The sequence below is a fragment of the Lissotriton helveticus genome, chromosome 2_1, assembly GCF_964261635.1.
Source record: "Lissotriton helveticus chromosome 2_1, aLisHel1.1, whole genome shotgun sequence".
NCBI classification, from domain to species: Eukaryota; Metazoa; Chordata; class Amphibia; order Caudata; family Salamandridae; genus Lissotriton; species Lissotriton helveticus.
The window spans coordinates 473,607,413-473,628,969 of NC_136059.1; the positions used below are offsets into that span (position 1 = coordinate 473,607,413).

The following is a 21,557-nucleotide window of genomic DNA, read 5'->3' on the forward strand; positions in this document are numbered from 1 at the left end:
TTGGGATTAGGGACATCATGGGTAATGGTGGATAAATAAGGGATTAGCTTGTTAATATAAAATATAACAAGAAAAGGTGCCAAGATATAACCCTGCCTTACACCATAAGAGATTTCAATCTCACTAGAGAGTACCCCATTTGTCCCATAACTTATTCCCGCTTTCATAGTCTCGTGTTAGGTTGCTAAAAAGTGCACAAGAGCTTCACCCAGTCCCCAGGTTAGAAAGAGTTTCCACAGTTTTGAGCGATTTATGCAGTCTAACGACGTGGACAAATCCTTAAAGGCGAGATACATTGGGTGTTGTTTAGCAATTGTGTACTTGCCCAGAAGTAGATGTAAATTCAGGCATTGCTCTAATGTCCCCACACGATTCCAGAAACCATATTGGCCACTTTGCAAAATGACTTTTTCTGAGGCCCGTTCCTTAATTCTGTTATAAATAACTCTCCCTACATTTTTCACAGAGATGTCAATAAGTGAAATGGGATGTTAGCAGCTAAGGTCAGGTCGATTACCTTTCTTGAATATCGGGACAATAACCGAAGAGGACCATGAACTCGGTGGCAGGGATTGTTCAAGGTTGTTAAAAACGTTGGTCACTAACAGCGCCCACAAATCTACTAATCAATATTGCACTTTATCAAGGCTATAGGGACTCCATCTGGCCCTGGTGCTTTCTCACTCTCTGCTGGATAGACTCAACTACTTCACCCAATGACAACGACAAATCTGGTTGCTTGTTACTGGTCAGGGGAACTGTTTAACGTTGCTTTACCCGAGTATATTTTGGAGAAATGAAGCACACATGCTGTGCTAGAAATGTTACAGCTAATCAGAATCACATTATGATTTAAGGTTCGAGTAGAAGTAGTTACAGACCAGAAAGGCTTAAAGTCCTTCTCATACGCTCCACCTCCACCTCCGTGATCTACATTGGCTCAGGGTGGAGAACCGTATTAAGGTCAAAGCCCTGACCTATATGTTCAAAATCAAAACAGGCACGGCACCACAGTATCTGCAATCTCTTGTCAGCCCCTATGTCCCTACTCGTTACCACCGCTCCGCTACCCAAGAAAACTTCAATGTGCCCAGATTCAAACTTTCCAGGATGGGAGGCAGATCTTTTACCTACCTTGGCCCTTCCCTCTGGAACTCTCTTCCCTTAGCTATCCGCAAAGAAACAATTTACACCTGTTTCCGCAGGTCCTTGATGACTTGGGGCCTCATTTATGAAAAGTGACGCATCGCTGCGTGAAAACAGCGATGCGTCACTTTTCACTGCGCTCTCCCTGCGACATGATTGATGCGTCATATTTATAATATGACGCATCATGTTGCAAGGTGTTACAGATACGTCAGTATTTCTGACGTATCTGTAGGCGCAAAAGTGACGCATTGCTGGAGTGTGTCACAAAAGTGACGCAACTCCAGCAATGCTTCCTTTCACACGGGGAAAGCCCCATGTGAAAGGGCTTGCGTCAGTCTTACGCCTGCTGTGAGGCAGGCGCAAGATTTTGACGCAACAGCGTCCTAAAAGTGACGCAGTGAAATCTCATAGATTTCACTGCGTCACTATTACGAGGCTTTTTGCGGGTGAACGCCCCGTCTGCATACATTATACCTGACGCAGGTATAATGTAGCGCAGGGGTTTACAAAGTGACGCATCTACTTAGATGCGTCACTTTGTAAATAGTGCGCATCAGGGGGCAAGTTTTACGCCGCCGATGCGTCACAAAAAGTGACGCATCAGAAGCGCAAAACTCACGCAAGGCCTCATAAATGAGGCCCTTGGTTATTTAACCGATAAACTCTACAAACTGGCACTTCCATTTCTCACTCAGTCCGTTTTGGCACCGGGAAACCCTTTTTGGGTAGCTATCGCGCCCTATAAATTCAATAAATAAATAAATGTGCTGCTTGGACCAATTGTTCCCATTGCTGGGAGGTAACCTTGTGCTCCTCTGTGCACCAACAGCTTTATACTGCTTGCGTGTGGTGGCTCCTTCGACTGGATCTCTGGGTTAAGCCGTAAGAGCCCTGCGAAGATATCGGTTTGCTTTCAGTAATCGTGGTTAAACCATCTTACGACAACTTGTTTAAATCTAATTTGTTTTAAAAGGGGTTTTTTGGCGCAAGCACAGAGGGTAACAAACGTCCCTACCTCCATCATCCTTCAAGCATTGTAAAATCAGCTCCTAATTATCTCTTATTAAGGATTCAAGAAAATGGGTTGGATTGTGGAGTCTCCATGCGAGACGAAGGTCACTGGAATATGGTTGAAATTTGCTAATCCTTTCTCCTGCCTTGGATGCCTTCCCCAATGGTACCAACACTGCTGCTTCTATAGGATTATCGTTGTCAAAGTTTGAGGCTATATCAACTCTGTACGCTAATAAATTGAGCCATTACAGATAAAATATAATTGATTACTGAGGCACATCCAATACCGGTTTCTCAGGGACCCCCTAAATCCATGCCTATGCCCACAGGGCTGGTTCAAGCCTTCTTTTTGGCTTGCGTAGCAGAGACACTCATATCACTACATGCATTTGTCAGTGAAGGCTTCCCAGGCAAGTCAGCTGTTATGCCAGAAAATAATGTTAATCATGTCTTAAGAACACTCTAAGCAGCTATCAATAGCATAACATAAAACATAACATGTATATTTCTAAAGCACACGTTCACCCAAAGGTATTTTAGTACAGAATAACAGCTGTTTATTGTTACCCAACTCAATGACACTCATTTTACCGACCTCAGAAAGATGAAAGACTAAGTGGAGGTTGAACACAGGCCCCTCCACAGATTCATTAGTCCACTAAGCCATCACACCTGGCTATGAGTGGTCGAGAAATAGAGCACATTTAATTTATTTTCTAAATGTGTAAATGTAATGTTGGGATAACCTGGGAAAGAGTACATGACATATTTGATACGGTCACACAACGATGTCTTCACGTGTATGCTGATTTGTTGGATTTTTCAGTGTATTAACATGGTGGAATGGAATGGACTTTAGTAAACACAGGAACCCTTCTTGGGACTCCTACCATCACTAAATGCGTGAGAAGAAAATAAGAGACACCCCACACAACTGTGGTGGCCTACTCTGAAAGGTCAAAGGGGCATATTACCAAGCAATAGCGATAATTATCGCTATTGCTTGGTTAGAGACAAAATTTTACCACTGAGCTGCGGCGATTTTTATCGCAGATAAACCTTGGTATTACCAAGGTTTATCGCAAATGCGATAAAAAACGGCCGCAATGCATGAATATCGCTGTAAAGTCAGCGATATTCATGCATTACTGAGCTAATGCTCTTAGCCATGTTATCCACCTCCCATTGGATAACATGGCTAAGAACAGCTCAGGGCAGATGTTAGCTTTTGGAGATATTCGCGCTTAGCGCGAATATCTCCAAAAGTTGGTAATTGGAGATAGCGATGTTAGCGACTGTTTCCAGTCGCTAACATCTTGGCACGCCCACTTTGCATGTCATTAGTGATAAATATCACTGACATGCAAAGTGGGGCCCAAGATGGTCGCTATCTCCTACTAGCTGTCGCGACAGCTAGGTAATAGGGAGATAATTTTATCTCCGCTTTCTTGGCTTTTAAAGCCAAAAAAGTAGAGATAAACCCCCTTGATAATATGCCCCAAAGTCCGCAAGAGCCATTTATAGCAAATAAAGGTGATAGATAGCGCAGGTGTTTGGCAAAGGGCTATGTGTCAAAAAATATTTCAACTGAGTTTAATTTTGAGATTCAGCGCCAATAATGCCACTGAACATTCGTCTAGTACCCGCACAGTCACCTGAATATTATTACTATCATGTTATATTATAAGGGATCTTTATAGCACAGTGCTGCACTAGTATAGCCTCGCGGCGCTGTGTAATCGACACAGTTACACGCATTTTAAATCTTTATCTATCACTAACATATGCATCCAAAACAAACTTGGCATGCTAACGTGTGTGCTCTGCGCATACATTTCAGGATGCTTATTTTGCAGCTCAGGAATTCCTTTCAGACACTGGGAGCAGTGGAATTACCCCGCTCTGGCATCATTATATTCTTACGAGGAGGAACGCTACGTCACAGGGTCCACCCTACGCACGCGCTAGGCTTTTAATCCTGCTTCCTTCTTAACCATCTGTTGTCTCTGCTCTCTGCTGATTAATAGTGTATTATATAACCCAAAACACAGCGTAGGCACCGGCGTGCGTCTCCTAATCACCTCCTGTGCCTCGGCTATGCTGGAGGATGCGCTGCTTGTTGGTGGATCGGGCTCCCTATGCAAAGGATGTTATTTAATGCTCATCGTTTTTTTACCTTTTGCAATATCTCAAAGAGTTAAGTATTCACTGCTGATGTCTGTGTGGAACAGGTAACCCCAAGCCCTGGCAAGTCTCATTCAGTTTACAAGCACCTGAGTTGAGGAACATAAATGCTTGATACTTAGGATGCTAAAAATGGCAACATTGTGGTGACAACAACAATGATTATCATTCACTAGAACAAAAAATACACACGAACACCAAAAGACAGATAAAACATTTCTGACCATGTGATATTGCAAAGCCGTGCGTTCTAGGAATACAAGAATGCGAAGTGGTTCTCACGTGTATACCAGCAATAATTGTGTTTGATGCTCACAAAAGCTTCAAATGTAACTGTTTCAGCAACTTTTTTCTAGGAGTAACTGCACATGCACCCTCTGCAAGGATGGTAATGGAAGGGGACTGCGGCTAGACTGGAAACCAAAATCAGCCTTGGCACAAAATGTTCAAACCAGCCCAGCGCTGCAGGAGGCCGTGACTAGAATGGAGCCATTGGAGCATGGTTGGGTCAATGCAGCCCACAGTGTCAGAGACTAGGACAGAAAATAGGTCTGGGCACCAAAATAAAAGTGCCCCCTTTACTGAATTTGATACCTGAAAATGTGTCCCATGTGCAAATTGGGGAAGTTTCGAACTTGTAATGACACGCTGTATGAGTGTTTTGCAAGGTATGGAAGAATGCATACGATTTGAGCTTGCTGCAGGCAATGTGTGTTTTAATGTTAGGGGAGTCAACAGTAAAAAAAATAGCGCATCACACTATAAAACAGGCCCACAAACAGCCAGAAATCATCCCCACACACTGATCTCTCAGAGCAGCCCATAGAGCACTGTCTGACAGGGACGCTTTAAGGCATGGGCAAAGGGGGCTCTGGCCAAGGGCCCCAGCCTATAAGGGGGGCCCTGATAGAGCCAGCACTGTTCTGCAAAGAGTTTTGCTCTGATGACCTTGAATAATTCTTAACCACATCGCTGCGGCGGCTATTCCGCCGCAGCGCTAAGGGGGTGGGGGGGCCGCGCGGCGGGCGCATGCTGGTGACAGAACCGCTCCGTCACCAGCCGCGGTTGAGCTGTGCTCATGACGGAGCGGTTCCGTCATGGCCCCGCCCACTTAATAGAACGCGCCACGCAGGCGCGAAATCAGCGCCGCGCAGGCGCGGCGGCCGGGCCATGACGGAACCGCTCCGTCATCAGCACAGCGCCACCGCGGCTGATGACGGAGCTGTTCCGTCATCAGCATGGATAGGGTTAAACAGATTGTTGTAAATAGCGTTTTCCTGTCATTTGGTTCTAATGTGGATGATGTGTGAGTCTACTACTGACATTTTGCAGACACGTTGTGTTTAAATTTCATGCAACATCCATAAATTTCTTTTAGATCAAAAAGAGGCCTTTCATATGAGAAATGGGGGGTTGTCGCAGAGATTATTCGCAGTAATATTACTGAGCTGCTGCTGTGGTACAATATTGAAAACACACGTCACTGTCTCTGATTATTAGAAGTAAACACATTTAGAATGTGGACCAGTGTGCATATGCACTGTCAGTGACATAGTTGAAACTGGATCATAAATTCAAAGCTCTTCCGAACAGGGGCCCCCAAAATGCTTTGGATGTCCCTGCTGTCTGACTGCTCCATAGGCCAGTCTGACCCTGGCAGTCCATCCTGCTCTGAAAGCAGCCAACAGCCTTGCAGACCCGGGGAAAATGCAGATATGGTCCAATGGCTATTGGAGCCCTGAAGAAGGCTGTGATGTTTCAGTCAGTGTGAGGGAGCATACCACAGCAGGGTGTGAACACTATAAAGAACAGGTCGAAAAGCAATTCCAATTGCAGAATGCAAAGGGTGTAGTTGTGCTTCCGAGAAGCTCCTGGCACAGGCCTTTCAATCTTCATCATGCCGTCATCTTGCCTTTATGAAGAAACCTGACACAAATCTGCCAATTAAGGTCAATCTCCAGCCTGCCATCACGTGCTTAGATCCCTAAGCAGGTGCCAGATCACTCTCAGTGGATCTGGAATTCAACTCCATCTTAAAGGCTTCCATCCAAGCTGTGACGCAACTCCAGCAATGCGCCACCTTTACGGCACAGATGCATCACGCATCTGTGCCGTTTTTGCCCCCTGGTGCGCCACATTGTAAATGCGGCGCACCATGGGTGGCGGAGCAGCGGCGCAAAATAACTGGCGCATCCCTGGGGATGCGCCAGTTATCATAAATCTGCCCCTTTATTTCTAAGATATACATTCTTGTCGAAGTATTATTCAAATTTCCCAATTCATAAAAATAGACAATTTTAAATAACCTAAAACAACATTGCACATTCTTACACTTTATACAATTACAAACATTACAACCCCAAATTCTCACATATGTTTTCTTCCTTTGTCCTTGACTGTCTTACACACCTTTCAGCCATGGGTGTGATGCAACTGGTTGTGCTTAAGCACCTAAATGACAGAAGTTTTCCTACTGGGGTCTAATATGTAGAGTGCACGACTAGACTACTATTTGGCCACCAACATAGTCCCCACCCTTCGCCATCACGTCATTTGTCCCACAGGTTAACACCGGGGCTTCAACAGCATCCTTGCCCCTGTGCTCTCTCCATGGGATGCTGATTCTGTTGTTACGTCTTCACTGGATTGATCTGTCCTCGCAGTGGTCCTCCCTTGAATCGACCGCTGGAGAACTGTCTACATGAACATCTGTACCAGAAACAGTGCGATCTGCAGAAAGTGCATAAGTCTACAGCGCAACTCACGCCACTGACTATCAATCAGGCTCAGTACTGACCACATGCCTAAGTTCAGCCACTCAGAGCAAGTTATCTAGTTACAAGGTGAAGAAAAAACTGGCAGGAGAGAAATTCTCTCATGGCTCATCCCTTGTACAAAGCTTCCCTTTAAGCTCCAGACAAACCTAGGAAGGTGTTGTAAAGTGGTAAACGCCCACGCTTTTCACAACACTTACAAGCCTACCTTTATTTTTTGCTTATTGTACATCTTAGCTATCCGACCGCTCATACCAGTGGTAGCGCTTAATTTCAGCTAAGACCCATGTGGGCGCTATTCAAGAATATACTTAGACTAAAACCAAAATGTATTGATAATTGTGTCATATGGAAAAGTAAAACTTAGCATTTCAAAAGTAGCTTGGTGGTTACCACCCATTAAACTCCATGTATGTGGCTTATGTCTCTGGGAGTTTGAAAACACATAGCATGGGTTATTTTTGCCCACCTGATATGTAGTAGTAAACTAAAGGTTTTGGTATAGTACTTTGGCTGGAAGATGGTGTTGCAGAACATTTGGAAAAATAGACACCTAGAAGGAGGCTTAGACGAATAGTTTTATCATTAATCTTAATGGTACGTCAAATAAACCAAGACATTGTATGTGACTACTCGTAAAACATTGCATGAGCTGGACAAAAATGAGTCCAACAATTCACGAAATGTGAAAATTTAAAGTACTGTATGGAGGGAGTGACAGAGCCACAAAGGCAAGAGCTAGGATGTAAAGTTTGACGTGTTCATATACTGAGTGCTGCAGTGCGCCTTCAGTCATGCCGGAGGCTATGTTAAAATGCATGAATAGCGAGCCCTTTGGTGAAAGGCGAAGCTTACTCCAATAGTCTTCAGTCACCACCTTGGTCTGCAAGAAGTTTACTAGTAGGTGAAACAGCGGCGGCCCCTCCATTAGGGCAGAGGAGCGCTACCCCCTTGCCACCACCCTCAAATAAAACAATAATAAAATGGATTTTAAACCTGTTTTATTACTGTTTTATTTAATCCCTCAGGACCCGATCCCAGGACTCTGACGAGTCTTGGGGCAGGTCAAGGGGGATGGCACTGCTGGTGGGGTGGTGGTTGTGCACTGGTTGTCAGTGTGCATGAGGGTATGGCTGGCTGTCTCAGGCCGACTAAGCCCTCATGCGCAGTGAAGCTCTCTCCAGCCCCAGCTACGTTGCTGCGGCCGGAGAGAGCAGGCACGGGCTCCCAGTCTGCCGGGGAGCGCACATCCACGCCTCAGACCAATCCTGGCGTTGCTTTCATGCAGGATCAGGATTGGCCGCAGTGCAGTCTGAGAGCCTGTGCCCAGAAGAAGGAAGAGCGCAATGCGGCTGCATCCAGATAAGTTATTTATTTTATTTTTTTGGTCCCCGAACCTACCTTCCCCCTCCAGCCCGCTCCGCCACTTTGGCAGGGGACGGGCCACTATTGAGGTGAACTGGAACAATTTAATGGTCAGATCTTTCCTGAAGGATTGTTCAGAGCGCTCCACATCTGAGGTGTCAAGGTCTCAGTGCTCCCTCTCTCCTGTCTCCATGTTTGAAAGCTCATTGGGTGATGAGTGGGCTGTTGCCGATCACAGTGTCCTATAAGGGGTGCTGGAGTTGGTAGGCAGCCAAGCATATCCCCAGTAGTACCTTTGCCTGATAAAATGACCTGTGAACTGGAATCTTTCATCCACCAAGACTCAGTGTTGTGCTTCCATTGCTGATTTGATATATTAGGCTTGTGTAGGTTCAGCACATTCAGATCACCTGGATTTGAAGATTCTGAGCCTAGGTGTTTGCATGGGAACACCCATGTACCACCCATGGAACGACCCCTTGGCAGAAAGAAATGCAAAGCAGCCTTTGCATTACTGTGGGAAACCATCCTGGGTAAATCCATGTTGTTATTGGGTACAGGCGCGTGGGGAGCCCCCCCCATTGAAGCAGCTTAACCCCTTCGACGCTCATGACGAGCTGAGCTCGTCATGAGTTACGCCTCTCGTACACTCATGACGAGCTCAGCTCGTCATGTAATGCGGGTTTTAAAAAAATGCCGCGCACAGCGGGAAAACCGCTAGCGCGCATGCGGTTAAAGGAGGGGGTGCCATGGGCTGCTGGAATGGGTTCCACTAAACATTAATTCGTTGTTGTTTATGGGCCTCCTCTGTCTGCAGATCTGGCTCAGAAAGTGTTCCTATATAATAGTGTGAGGCAAGAAATGACAGAGAGGTGTGGGAGTGGGGAGTCAAGCACAGCAAATGAAAGTGTGAAAGATAAGAGGATGAAATCACAAAAATAGGGGAAAACACGGAGGGCCAAATAGAAAAAAGTAAGCCCGAGAGAAGGGTAAAAAACAAAAAGTAACAATGAAAGACAAACGAAGGTTAAATAGAAAGAGGAAAGAAAGAATAGCAGTAGAAAGGAAGGATGAAAGGAAGGAGAAATAAAAGAAAATAAAGAAGAAAAGGTGAAAGGTGGGATGGGAGGGTAAAAATGGTGAAAGGATGGTTTCAAGAGCAGAATGATCGATAGGTTAAAGGGTGAATGAGTGGGAGGATGAGGAATGGAATGATGGGGAGAAGTGAAAGGATGGATGGGTGAAGGTAAGCATCGATGGATGTGTGGAAATATTGATGGGTGGATGCGTGAAAGGATAGACTGGTGGATGATTCAAGGGTGAAGGTAGCTCTCCCAAGGAGGGTAGGCTTTGCTTCTCTCATGTGCTCGGTGTGATTAGAGCTATGGTTCAAGCGGGGGCTCATTTAATGTTCGGGCTACTCCCTTGGTTGGCTAATAAATCCCAGCATATCATGTGTGCATCAGATTTGTGTTTCAAAAGTACCGCAAAACTGGCGCAAAGTGTTACTAAATCTGGGCCTACGTGCGTAAAGTGACAGCTAAGAGACGAATATATGATTTTTCCACGAAGACAAGTTCCACGCATGGCATTACCACGCGAACTTTAGTTCGCATGTGTCTTTACCACGCAGCATTTGACAACGCATGTTTTTACTCCGCAAAAATAACGTTACGAAACATCTCACGTCCCATTTAAATTTACATAACGATGCTGATAGGCTACATGCAGTACGAAGGAAAAGATCGATGTTTTAAACAATTAAAAACAACAGATTCCCTTACATTTTATTTTTCTTTTTTTCATAATGCGCTTAAATAATACCTTAATTAACAAAGTTTAGATTCTTATCTGACCCCTGTACGTCTTTCCCCATCAGCCCTTTCTTCCACCGACCACAGAAACAAGCGTCAAAACACGTCTATCAAAATTGATAAAGGACTTCAATTATGACGTACACGTCTCCTTGTTGGTGAGGCTATTTCCTTGTTCGTTTTGAGGCATTGTAGAGCGTTTTTTTTTTAAAGTTTTCTTCTTATTTATTTATTATTATCCGCTTGTTTTTTTTGTGGGGGGGGAGACCCCCCCAACCCCCCCTAGCCCCCGCCCCCCAACTCCCCCCTAGCCCCCCCCAGCCCCTAAATCCCCCCCCCCCCAAGCCCACGCAGATCGTACAGGCAGAACGACAGGAAGGAATACCACTCGCGTGGTAAAGACGGACGTTGAAGGCATACGCGTGGAAAAGACCTTTGCGTGGTGAGTGACGCGTGGTAAATGTTATGCGGGGTAATTCCTTCGTAGTAAATGATGTTTCCCCTAAGAGACAGAAATCTTCACGGCAAAATAAAACCCATCATGAGATGGCCTCTCGAAAAGACACAGTACTGTGGAAACTTTTTCTCGGCTAAGTTTAATTCGACATAGCCGCGATGGTTTGGAATACTCTGCTGCCATCTAATGGAAGCAAACTGAAGCAAACCTTGTTTTCACTAAGGACATGATAGGACATGCATCACATGGAGAGCGCAGAAAGGACGAGGTCGGACCGTACTGTCTTGAAACAAGATCTGACCCATAAGTCTGCAGAAGATCTTGTAAATAGCCACATAATGAGGCTGTCTGACCCCAGAAGAGACACTGCTAACTCTGCAATGTGGAGTGGTGAGGGAATCTGCAAAGGGCACACCAGCGCTTTATTTGTACACATAAGTGCCAGGCCTCGCGGCAGGGAGGCACTGCATCTTGCACCACACATTGCCCCTGCCATGCTGCCATTGAAAGTACTAGCACACCTACTAACCATCACACTTCTACAAGTGCGACAATTCAAACTATTCCAGACCCCCAACGCTATAAGAACGACTTGGACAGCAGATAATAGTCATTTTTAATGTATATTGAATTAATAAATGACTGTGGTTGTGGTCATCTTTAAATTAGCCAGACAGCACCACCTTGTGGCAGACTGTCACAAGGGCCAGTGTTGAGAATTAAGTGCTAGCGCCACGCACCGGAAACCACAGGCTCAAATTAAGCACCGGAGCACACCCCTTCTGGATGAGGCATGGACTGAATGGTGCACACTGGTCTGGTCAGTGAACAGGGTGGCAGTGCAGGACCACTAAAAGAACAGAACAGTAGATACATTAGAAATGAACTATCACGTGCCCCATAGTCGCAACCCTTCATGAGTGTGTACAGTTGGATACCCGTATATAAACATTATATATATGGAATTAATGTCCACGGTAATCTGTGGGAAAATGGGCTAAGACCTTTTTGAAATGATGACTGGAGAGGATAGGCTACCTCCATAGGAAGGCACAATACTTTGAGAGGGCTCCAGCTGATGTGTCCACCGAAATCTTGAGGCCCAGATATACTAAGGTGACACAAGCCTTTAATTCAGATTTCCTAAGCCACGCAAAGCCACCCTGCATGACTCTGAGTGGCTTGGTAAATCTGAAGTTATTCAAGGCAGTGCAAGTTGCTGCCTTGGGTTATTCTGCGTTGGGAAGGCGTTCCATGAGTGGAGCATGGGTGTTTCCACGCACCCATCCTTGGTTTTTAGAGTATTTCTAGATTTACCAAGACTAGTAACCCTGGCAATGAATCAAAATGGTATGCCTCCCAGCAGATGATTAATATTTCTCCTCATTATTTCCTCTTTCCACGGTAAACATCACTTACAACGAAACTTTTACAACGCACTACCATTACAACGCGGTCATTACAACGCAAACTATTACAACGCATTGCGCTGGGGGGCGCTCTTGGATAGGGAATAGGTTTATTTACTATCCAATAACCTTCCCTAGTGTCCACGGGGACTGGAGTTGGAATAGTAAATTAAACTATTCACTATCCAACACCCAAAAGCGCTATGCGTTGTAATGGTATGCGATGTAAAAACCACGTTGTAAAGGCAGGCGTTGTAATAGCCTGCGTTGTAACATCATATATCCTCTTTCCACATATGCTGCATTCTGCAGCACACATAGAAAGGGAAAAATGCCTCTGAGGGCAGTTTTTGTGCAGGAAAACAATCCTGCTTGTAGGACAGACACCCTTGCACCATGGCACAAGTGTGCCTGCTTTGACGCTAGGAAGCACACAGTGCACCAGGGCAGAGGGAGACCAGGAGAGCATAAGACATATTTTTTATTCCTGCTCTCGTAAGTTAAAGTCCACATTTGTAAAGCGCACAATCACCCGTAAGGGTCTCTAGGCGCTGGGGGGCCGTCGGGAAGATTAAGCGAGCTATTGCCCAGAGTCACATGGTGCTGGGCTGACCTGCCGCCGGAGCCGGGGATCGAACCGTGGTCCCCAGATTCCAGCGTCAGTCGCCCTGGCCGCGGCGCCTTTCTGCATTGTGTTACACCAAATCTTAGCAAGTCCGAGCCTGGTCGGGTGTAATATGTAGGTTATTTACCACACCTGGTAAATGCAGGTTCCGTGAGATGAGGTATTTAATGACTACAGTAAGTATATTCGAGTCTGAGGTTTGGGCATGGAAATGAAGTTCAACATCCAATGGGGATTCTAACGCACCAAATTCTGCAGGGTTTGCCCCTTTCTCTGGCATTTTACCCCGATAGATTTCAGCAGTCTTCACATCACACATTTTTTTTGTTGAAAGTTGTGGGGTGCAGTAATTACTGGACCATGTTCAGTGATCACATGCTCCGAAATTGCAGCCCGACAGCAAATTCCTGTTCGAGCAAGAATTGGAATTGACCCCTGAGGTCATACTCAAGTTCTAAAAGTTATGGCACGTGAGAATTTTTTTATACTTTTCCAAAATTACCTTGATTCTAAATATATCCCAGAGTAGTAACAGAAGTATTTATCGAGTAATACACAGATGCGGCTGCCTTTAAATCTACATTTTGGTATTTTGTAGTTTCCGAGCTACAGAGCACTAACCAAGAAACATATTTCAAAATACAGGAGCAGGGTCAAGGGATAAGAGCACCTCCTAGAAACGAGTGAAAGAGGGTGAGCAGGAATGGAAGATCCCTCGAGGCGCTATAAGCATACAGACGAATGGGCAGAAAGAAGAGACAATGGGGCCTGTTCTCAAAGGCATTTTGGGGAGCACAAATTAGTGACCCTCTAGATCTGGTTTCTATAATCCTACACGCCATTGTGAATTTGCCCCAAAACATCCACAATGGGACTTCAGGGACTATACATGCACAATTGGTGCAAATAGAAAGGACTGTGCCCTGTTTGCACTTTTACTTATAGGCAGTTGGATGATTCAGAACCTATAGACAAAGGTGTGTTAGAGTACATTATAGTACCATTTAGTACTACTATAGTACTCATAAGTGCTTTGGGAGCCAGATGACCATTAGTTCAGAGGTCAAAGTTCAGGGCTCCACTTTCATAGTTGGTTAGGGGAACATTAGCTCATACATTGTAGGTATTTAGCTACCAGTTTGAAGTAAACATTGCAAAAGGTGTGTCTTTTTGTTTTTGTCCTTAACTATGGAAGCCCTGACATGAGTCTGATGGACAAGGGGAGGTTGATTCATAGTCTGAGGCAGTGGATAGAGTAAGGTTGTTTATGTATCTTCTCTTTTATGCCTTTTTGGTGTTTGCTATGATACTGCTTGAATCCATGTAACACAAAGTCCTTTTATGAGGTTCATTATTTTGTTGGTACGTTATAGATGAGGATGCTTTTTTTGAAGAGGGTTCTGCTTGCTAGGTGCAGACAACGGTGACTGGAAACACAAGAGTAGCCAGGGTACCCGTGAAACAAACCGATGTCAAGGCCTGAATCTGCACTGGTTCAAAATGCTCTTCAGGTACAAAATATCAGGAGTACTCCAAATACAAAACTCTGTTTGAGTGGAGGAGCATCGCCCCACCTGCTGCGAGTACAGCAGGCACAAACAAATAAGTAAATTGCATTTACTTAAACGTTGCAGTGGGAAGGCAGGCGGCGGGGCTGAATCATGCAATTGCAGGATTAAAGATGCCCTTGCAGTGCGCAAGTCGCGTTGGCTCTCTATTTCTACGGCCAGCCCGACATGCGCATTGTAAACCCAGCAATCCCCCGGCTGAGAAACAGCCAGGGGGTTGCTGGCACAGGCCGAAGACTCAAAATGATGGCTGGGTAGCCTGCTAACACCAATTCTGGAGCTGCTCTCAGCATGAGGTAAGGGAGAACAAGGGTACCCCGATATTATGAACCTGGGGATGTGATGTGTTTAGGAAGTACAGTGGTTCAGGGTTGGCCTTGATAGGTCCAGAGAGGAAGAGACACTGTGTGTCTTGGTATTTGCCCTTATAGAAAGGGGTACATTCAATGTGTTCACCTTCTCACCCTAGGCATGGTTATTTTGGGGGTGCTTCCGCACCCCGATACCCTACTTCTAGTGCCTTTATGCAAGCCACTGGATGGAATATTCTTACTTGCTAGTAGCAAATGGGGCATTGAGGTTTAATGCTTTGTATGTCATGCACATTTTATCTTCAGTAGATGAGAGATGCTGAAGGAGTCCAGGATGGCAGAGTGAAATTCGCTTGAGGATTGTGCCCTAGATATCCTGCCACTTGGATTGCCCTACAGTTGGTGATTGGGGAAGGAGGAATTGGGTTGGCAATACAAGACCACCTTCATGCTCTACAGAGTATGATTTGAAAGCTATCATGTCCAAATACACTCCTAGTCACGTGATGAGCACATCTTACAAAGCTGGGCACTGGCCCCTACGTAAACTGCTTCCCAGTAAAAGACAGGGGGCCATATCTACAAGCCCCTTGTGACACCAGTGCATCACTTTTTTGACACACCGGCAACGAAATGGGCTTGCCCATATTTACCAGGCTACGCAAAGCCAACCTGCATGGCTTTTCATGGCCTGATAAATATGGCCCCCTTTCATGCAATACTCTGTGTGAAAGGGTCGTTCCATGGGAGTTTGTGTGGGTGTTCCCACCCACCACCCATGGAATATGACACATTCCCAGATTCTAATGCCTCCCCAGGGATGGAGTAAAAGTGGTGCCACAAGGAGCGATACCTTTATTTCTCATCGTTTTTTCCTCTTTCTCTGTGTGCTGCGTCCTGTAGCACACATGGAAGGGGGAATGACATCAATTATTGCTTTTGTGCATTAAGGTGCCCTTTCAGTACAAAAATAATCATTACTGCAGTGCAGGCACCCTTGCACCATCGTGCAAGGGGGCCTGTGTTGGCACTAGGCAGCCTACGGTGCACCAGCGCAGACGAAAGCACAGGGATGCGATATATTGTTGTAAATACAATGCATCCATTCACTTTCCTAGTGACGCAGCTCGGAGCAGCAAGATATAGCTTGCAGTGCCACGTTGCATCATTATCTTGTAAATCTGCCCCAGGCTTCCTGTAAGAGCCCGTTCATGTGCTCAGTCCCACGCGCAATAACATGCCATTAACAAGCTTAAAGCCCTGCTTTCCTGAATGAAGGGATGCTGGGTACACAGGAACGGTTGCCTATCTCGCTGATTGACTTTGTAGTGATATTGCAGTGGCACTTTGCGAGAACTCAATTTCACTTCTCTAACCCTTCTTGCAGACATCATAAACCAACAACCTTACAGGGCCTTCCCACTGGCTAAAGAAGAAGTCTGCAGAGCTCTCATGGTTCGAAGCATCCACTTGTTAAATATATTAACCTTGTCATTAATTGTTCACAATCTTATAATTCAACTCATAGCGTTCGTTAGCTTGAAGAGTTTACTAGTGTTAACAATAACACGTTCACATTGAACAAACCACATCAGTCTCTTTGGGTCATATATGAGTAGATCTTACACATACGTGCTCTTATTATTGTATGTAAAATACTGCCCCAGTGCAGAAAATGGAGCAAATACTTTTTTGAACTCTTTTTGTTCTTTGCTTTATGTTGAATGCTGTTGGCAAGTAAATACATTTTTACTCGGTTAAAAATAGCGCAAATAGGGGTTGCATTATTTTATGCTTGTGTGATAGAGAATGAGACAGATTCCGCTAATTGCAGCCTTCGCGACATAACAAGAAAATGTGCACAAGAGCAAAACCTGGAGCAAAGTGACTGGACTGTTTTGAGGTTCACTTAACAAAGAACATTTTGCTCCAAACTTCAAATGAAAAATATGGGAATACGTTGGAGACCAAGGGGCTGATTTAGATTTTGGTGGAAGGAGACTCTGTCACAACGTTTTTACAAATGCATTATATCCAACGGCACTTGTAATAAGGTGGGTGTGATGGAGCACCAGTTGGGGCGTATCAGAGGCCCCTTCTCCCCCTATACAGGGGCGGGGGGCAACCCATGATGGGGCCCCCAATCAGCCCAAGGTCTATGCATGTCTGATATGGGAGTCTCAGGGGCCCCTCATGCCATTTTTTAGGGGGCCTCAACATTTTACTTTATGCTAGTCAGTACCCATCTTTCAGATTCTGACTCAGGCCCCAAGTAAGGGCCCGTTTAGGATTGCGGTGAATCTGCATCCTCCGGGCCGGTGGAAGCCACCGCCGGTCCGGAGGATGCGGATTCACCGCTGAGGTGAGAGAAATGACCCCCCCCGCCAGATTAGGATGGCAGGGGGGTCATCTGCGGACGGGGAGACCAATCGCCGCTTTTCCGCCACGGTCCCGCGGCAGAAAAGCTCTAATATGGTGGCGGTGTCTATCAGACACCGCCAGCCATATTAGGATGCATGGGGAAACATGCTTTTCCACGGCGGATTTTCCGCCGTGGAAAAGCATGTGGTCTATGGCGTTTGGGAGCCCGTTGTGGGTCCCCAGGGTGTCGGGGGGTGGGGGGTGCACATGGGGGGTACCTATGGTACCCCCCAGCATTTACATGCACAAAGCGGCAGGCACCGCGCGGTGCCTGCCGCTTTGTGCATGTATATGTTAAACATGCATTTTTAACCTTGCGGCGGGTGCTGCTTCAAGCAGCACCCGCTGCAATGTGAAAAATACAGGATGTGACCGCCAGGGTGGCGGTCACATCCTAATTTGCACTGAGGGACCGCCGCTGCCCCTGCGGACGGTCCCTCCACCTCTGGGGTGGCGGACGGACGCAGGTCCATCCGCCATCCTAATCGGCCCCTAAGTTTGTACAATTTTGTATAAAGCCAACAGCAAACATATTGCAAAATCTGTTTGTACTATATTGACTTACTAAAAAAAACTGTCAATGTAATATAAATTGGAACAAAGTCTGTTTGTTGCCCCATTCTTTACCAGAGATGCTGCAAAAAGAGTGAAAAGGTATTTTCTCTAAAAGTCGGAGCCCACATGTGCAGCACAGTGCAGGGTACAGCAAAAGGCCACAAAAGAGGAAGGACCACGAGTAATCTCTCACACAAATACCAGCTCCACAAACTGTATGGCATATTTATGAGCCCCTTTGCGTCGCTCTTGCACCTCAACGTGGTGCCAGAACGACGCAAAAGAAAAATTAGATTTATGAAGCCATGCAAGGCAACCTTGTGTGGCCCTGCGTGGCTTTATAAATCTCATGGAATGTAACGCTGTGCAAATCACTGCATTGCATTACTCTGCACAAGGGAGTCCTTTCCATGGGTGTTGCATGGTTGTTCTTACACAACATCCATGGATTTTGGCACCAAAAAAGATACCCCTCTCCAGGAGAGGAGTTACGAGGGGAAATATGTTTATTTCTCCTCATTTGTTCCTCTGTTTATGTGTGCTGCATTCTACAGCACACTTAGAGGGCAAAGCCACTCATTCTTGTTTTTGTACAATGCAGGCACCCTTGCACCATGGTGTAAATGTGCCTGCGTTGGCTCTAGGCAGTCCATTGTGTTGTGCGCCAGTGCAAGGGAAGGGACACAAATGCAGCATATTGTCTTAAATACGGCGCATTCCTGCCCTTTCCCAGTGACGCAGAGCAGCAAGGTGACTTTCTGCGCTGTGCTACTTTTTCATAAATATGGCCCTGTGTTTGCTTAAAACTGCCAGTTGCTGAGCTGTAAACATTCATGGACATAGTTATGAAAAAGTAGCACAGCGCAGCAAGTCACCTTGCTTTGCTGCGTCATTGGGAATGGGCAGGAATGTGCCATATTTAAGGCAATACAGCACATTCCTGTCCTTACCCCAGCTCTGGCGCACAATAGGCTGCCTAGCGCCAACACAGGCACCCTTGCACCATGGTGCAAGGGTGGCTGCTTTGCATGCAGGATTGTTTTTGTGCAGGAAGGAGCACCGTCCTGCACAGAAACAATCTTGAGAGGCTTTTTCCTCTTTCTGTGTGTGCTGCAGAATGCAGCAAACACAGAAAGAGGAAAAATGAGGCAAAATAAACATATTTTTCCTCACTATGTCTCCCTTGGGGAGATGTATCTTTTCGGCACATTCCCAGGTTTACAAGTTATTGAAATCTGGTAATGAGTCAAAATCCCTGGATGCTGTGTCAGAATGACCATGCAACACCCATGGAAATGCCTTCCTGGCGCAGAGTAAGGCAATGCAGCAATTTGTGCTGCATTACATTACTCAAGATTTATGAAGCCACACAGGACCATGCGAGTTGGCCTCGCGTGGCTTCATAAATCTAACTTTTCGTGTGCATCGCTCTTGCACCATGTTGCGTGGTGCAAGACCAATGCCAGTGTCTCATAAATATGCCCCTCAATTGCCTAAGTACAATAAAAAAGTTAAATATGGCGAAGAAAACAAACTGATAGGAAAGGCCAATCAAGAGAGAAGTGTAGCAGAAAAGAAGCATCCAAGCTTGACTACTTACGCAGCCAAGAACCATCTTGAAGCCCATCCCATCTCCACTGGATTCTATATAGAACCACAGCTGAAGGAGAAGCTTTTGTACTACACTTTTCACCAGGTAATGCCCACTCTTTAGCATCAATGGCAATGACTATGGCAGTTAAATAAGTGGCACAAGAATAGTCTGAATGTCATCTAAATGTTGAGACAACAAGAGCCCCCGCTAAGCATTCAGACATAAGAAAACTTTAGTCTAGGTTCACAGACACCTTAACCTCACTGAGGTTAGAGAATTGGAGAGCTATAAAAAAACACTCACAAACTCCAACAAAGCTCAAGGGTGAGAACAACCTTAGCCTAATCTCCACAACAATGAAAGGAAACTAAATTTTACCAAGCAAAATGAAGTCCATCATTTGTTCTAGTATTGAAATCAAATCACCAAATCCCAAACACTCAGTAAAGCATCCAAGTTTTACATTATCAAAATATGTTAAAATATCCTGAAACAAAACCATAGCAAACAGCATCACCTCTCCCAACAAAATAATCTTCCCAAATCGACATCAAAGAATAAGCAAATCTTTGTATACCCACCCATTTAGCTCCTCATTTAACCCCTCCCATGCTCATGACGAGCTCAGCTCGTCATGAGCCACGGTTCCCGTGTGCTCATGATGGGCTGAGCTCGTCATGACCGTTGGAACGCTCACACGCGGAGCTAATTCCCCTGCTGTGCTGAGCGTTCCATTAAACGGGCGTGGTCGTGACGAGCTCAGCTCGTCATGAGCACAAGAGAACCGTGACTCATGACGAGCTGAGCTGGGGGGGGGGGCGCTGTGCGCGCCCTCCCTCCCCCCATCACAGCAGGGGAATGTGCTCCGCAGGCAAGGGGTTAACAATATTTTAACAAATGGATCTTGGTGCTTATTCGTAATTAAGCCGCACCGCTACTCTTCTGATGAAAGTCGTCACCAGTAATGAAATTACAAGTAAATACAAGCTGATTCACAGAGGCTGCCGACATGTATGGAGAGTGGTGTGGCAAGCAAAATATGGGTGGTACTAAAAGAAATAAAAGAAATAGGCACTTAGCTTACTGGCTTGCTGCACAACGCCATCCTTGCTCGCGTGTTCCAGCCATCTCTCCTCAAAGCTAGGGACCCAGCTTACTCTCCAAACCAATCCTGGTGCTGCTTTCATGATGTTAATCCAGCATGAGAGAAGCACCAGGATTGGAGTGAGTGGCATCTCTCAGTGTTCTTAAGTGCACTGGAGGCCTATGCTTTCTGTAACCCAGCTGTCTAAGACAGCTGGGTTAAAGAAGTTTAAAATGTGCATGGCTGACTGGCCGTCACTAGACAGCCAGCAAAAATGGCCTGCACACTTAAACTGAAGTGCACAGCTTCCTGCGGCCACTCATTAGCATTGGCCCGCCCCATCCTGACATTCGGTTTAGGACGGGTTGCTGACAAATAAAATAGTAAGTAAGTAAACTTTATTACCATTTCATTTTTCAGCTCTGGGGCTTTTCTGGGAGCATTTGTTAGTAGGGCGACGCTCCTCCGCTCTAATGAAGGAGCCTGCCCATTCACCTGTACCAAATATTAAGAATTCTACACAGAAGTGTGAAAGATACCTCAAATATCTTGGAACCATCAGAGCCCTACTGTCCTGGGCCATGAAATATAAATTAATTTCCTCAAATTCTAGGATGATAGCATCACACTAGAACGTTATGGACATGTCCCTCCAAGTTCTACTTCAACATGCTGATCACAAGACCCGGCTTAGGTCTCTCTATGAAAATCACAGACCTAATTTTCTCTGTCCATATTGATCATTATCCTATGTAACGGCCCAGAACAACTGAAACAGGCCCTCTTCCTATCTGACCGCCCCAGGATAACCTCTGACAATAAAGTATCACAGCTTTTTCCTCAGAATCTCCATCAGGCGTGTCCTCATTTACCGTTCTTATGTAGGTGACTCACAGCTCTATCTGTGAGCCCCCCATAAAAAATCAATCTATCTATCTATCTATCTATCTATCTATCTATCTATCTATCTATCTATCTATCTATCTATATATATATATATATATATGCTGCTTTCTCCGTCTCGTGTCACTTTCTCCACTTAAGCAACGGACGCAGACCGGAAATCGGTGCAAATTTATTTATTTGAAATAACGCCCTGCACCACCGCCAAGTCGCGTTTCGGGCAACACAGTATATATATATTCACTGAAAAAAACCATACGTTTCAGTGACGTTATAGCTAGTTGGACATTTCACTCGTACAAAACCAGAGAAATTCCGCCGTTATAGTTA

General features: G+C 45.6%; 1 protein-coding gene across 2 annotated transcripts in view; it reads right to left on the reverse strand.

The window, feature by feature from the left end:
- Nucleotides 1-21,557, reverse strand: part of PDE4D (phosphodiesterase 4D) — a 1,494,598-nt gene that overhangs the window by 431,304 nt on the left and 1,041,737 nt on the right. The gene's annotated exons all lie outside the window — the stretch shown is intronic.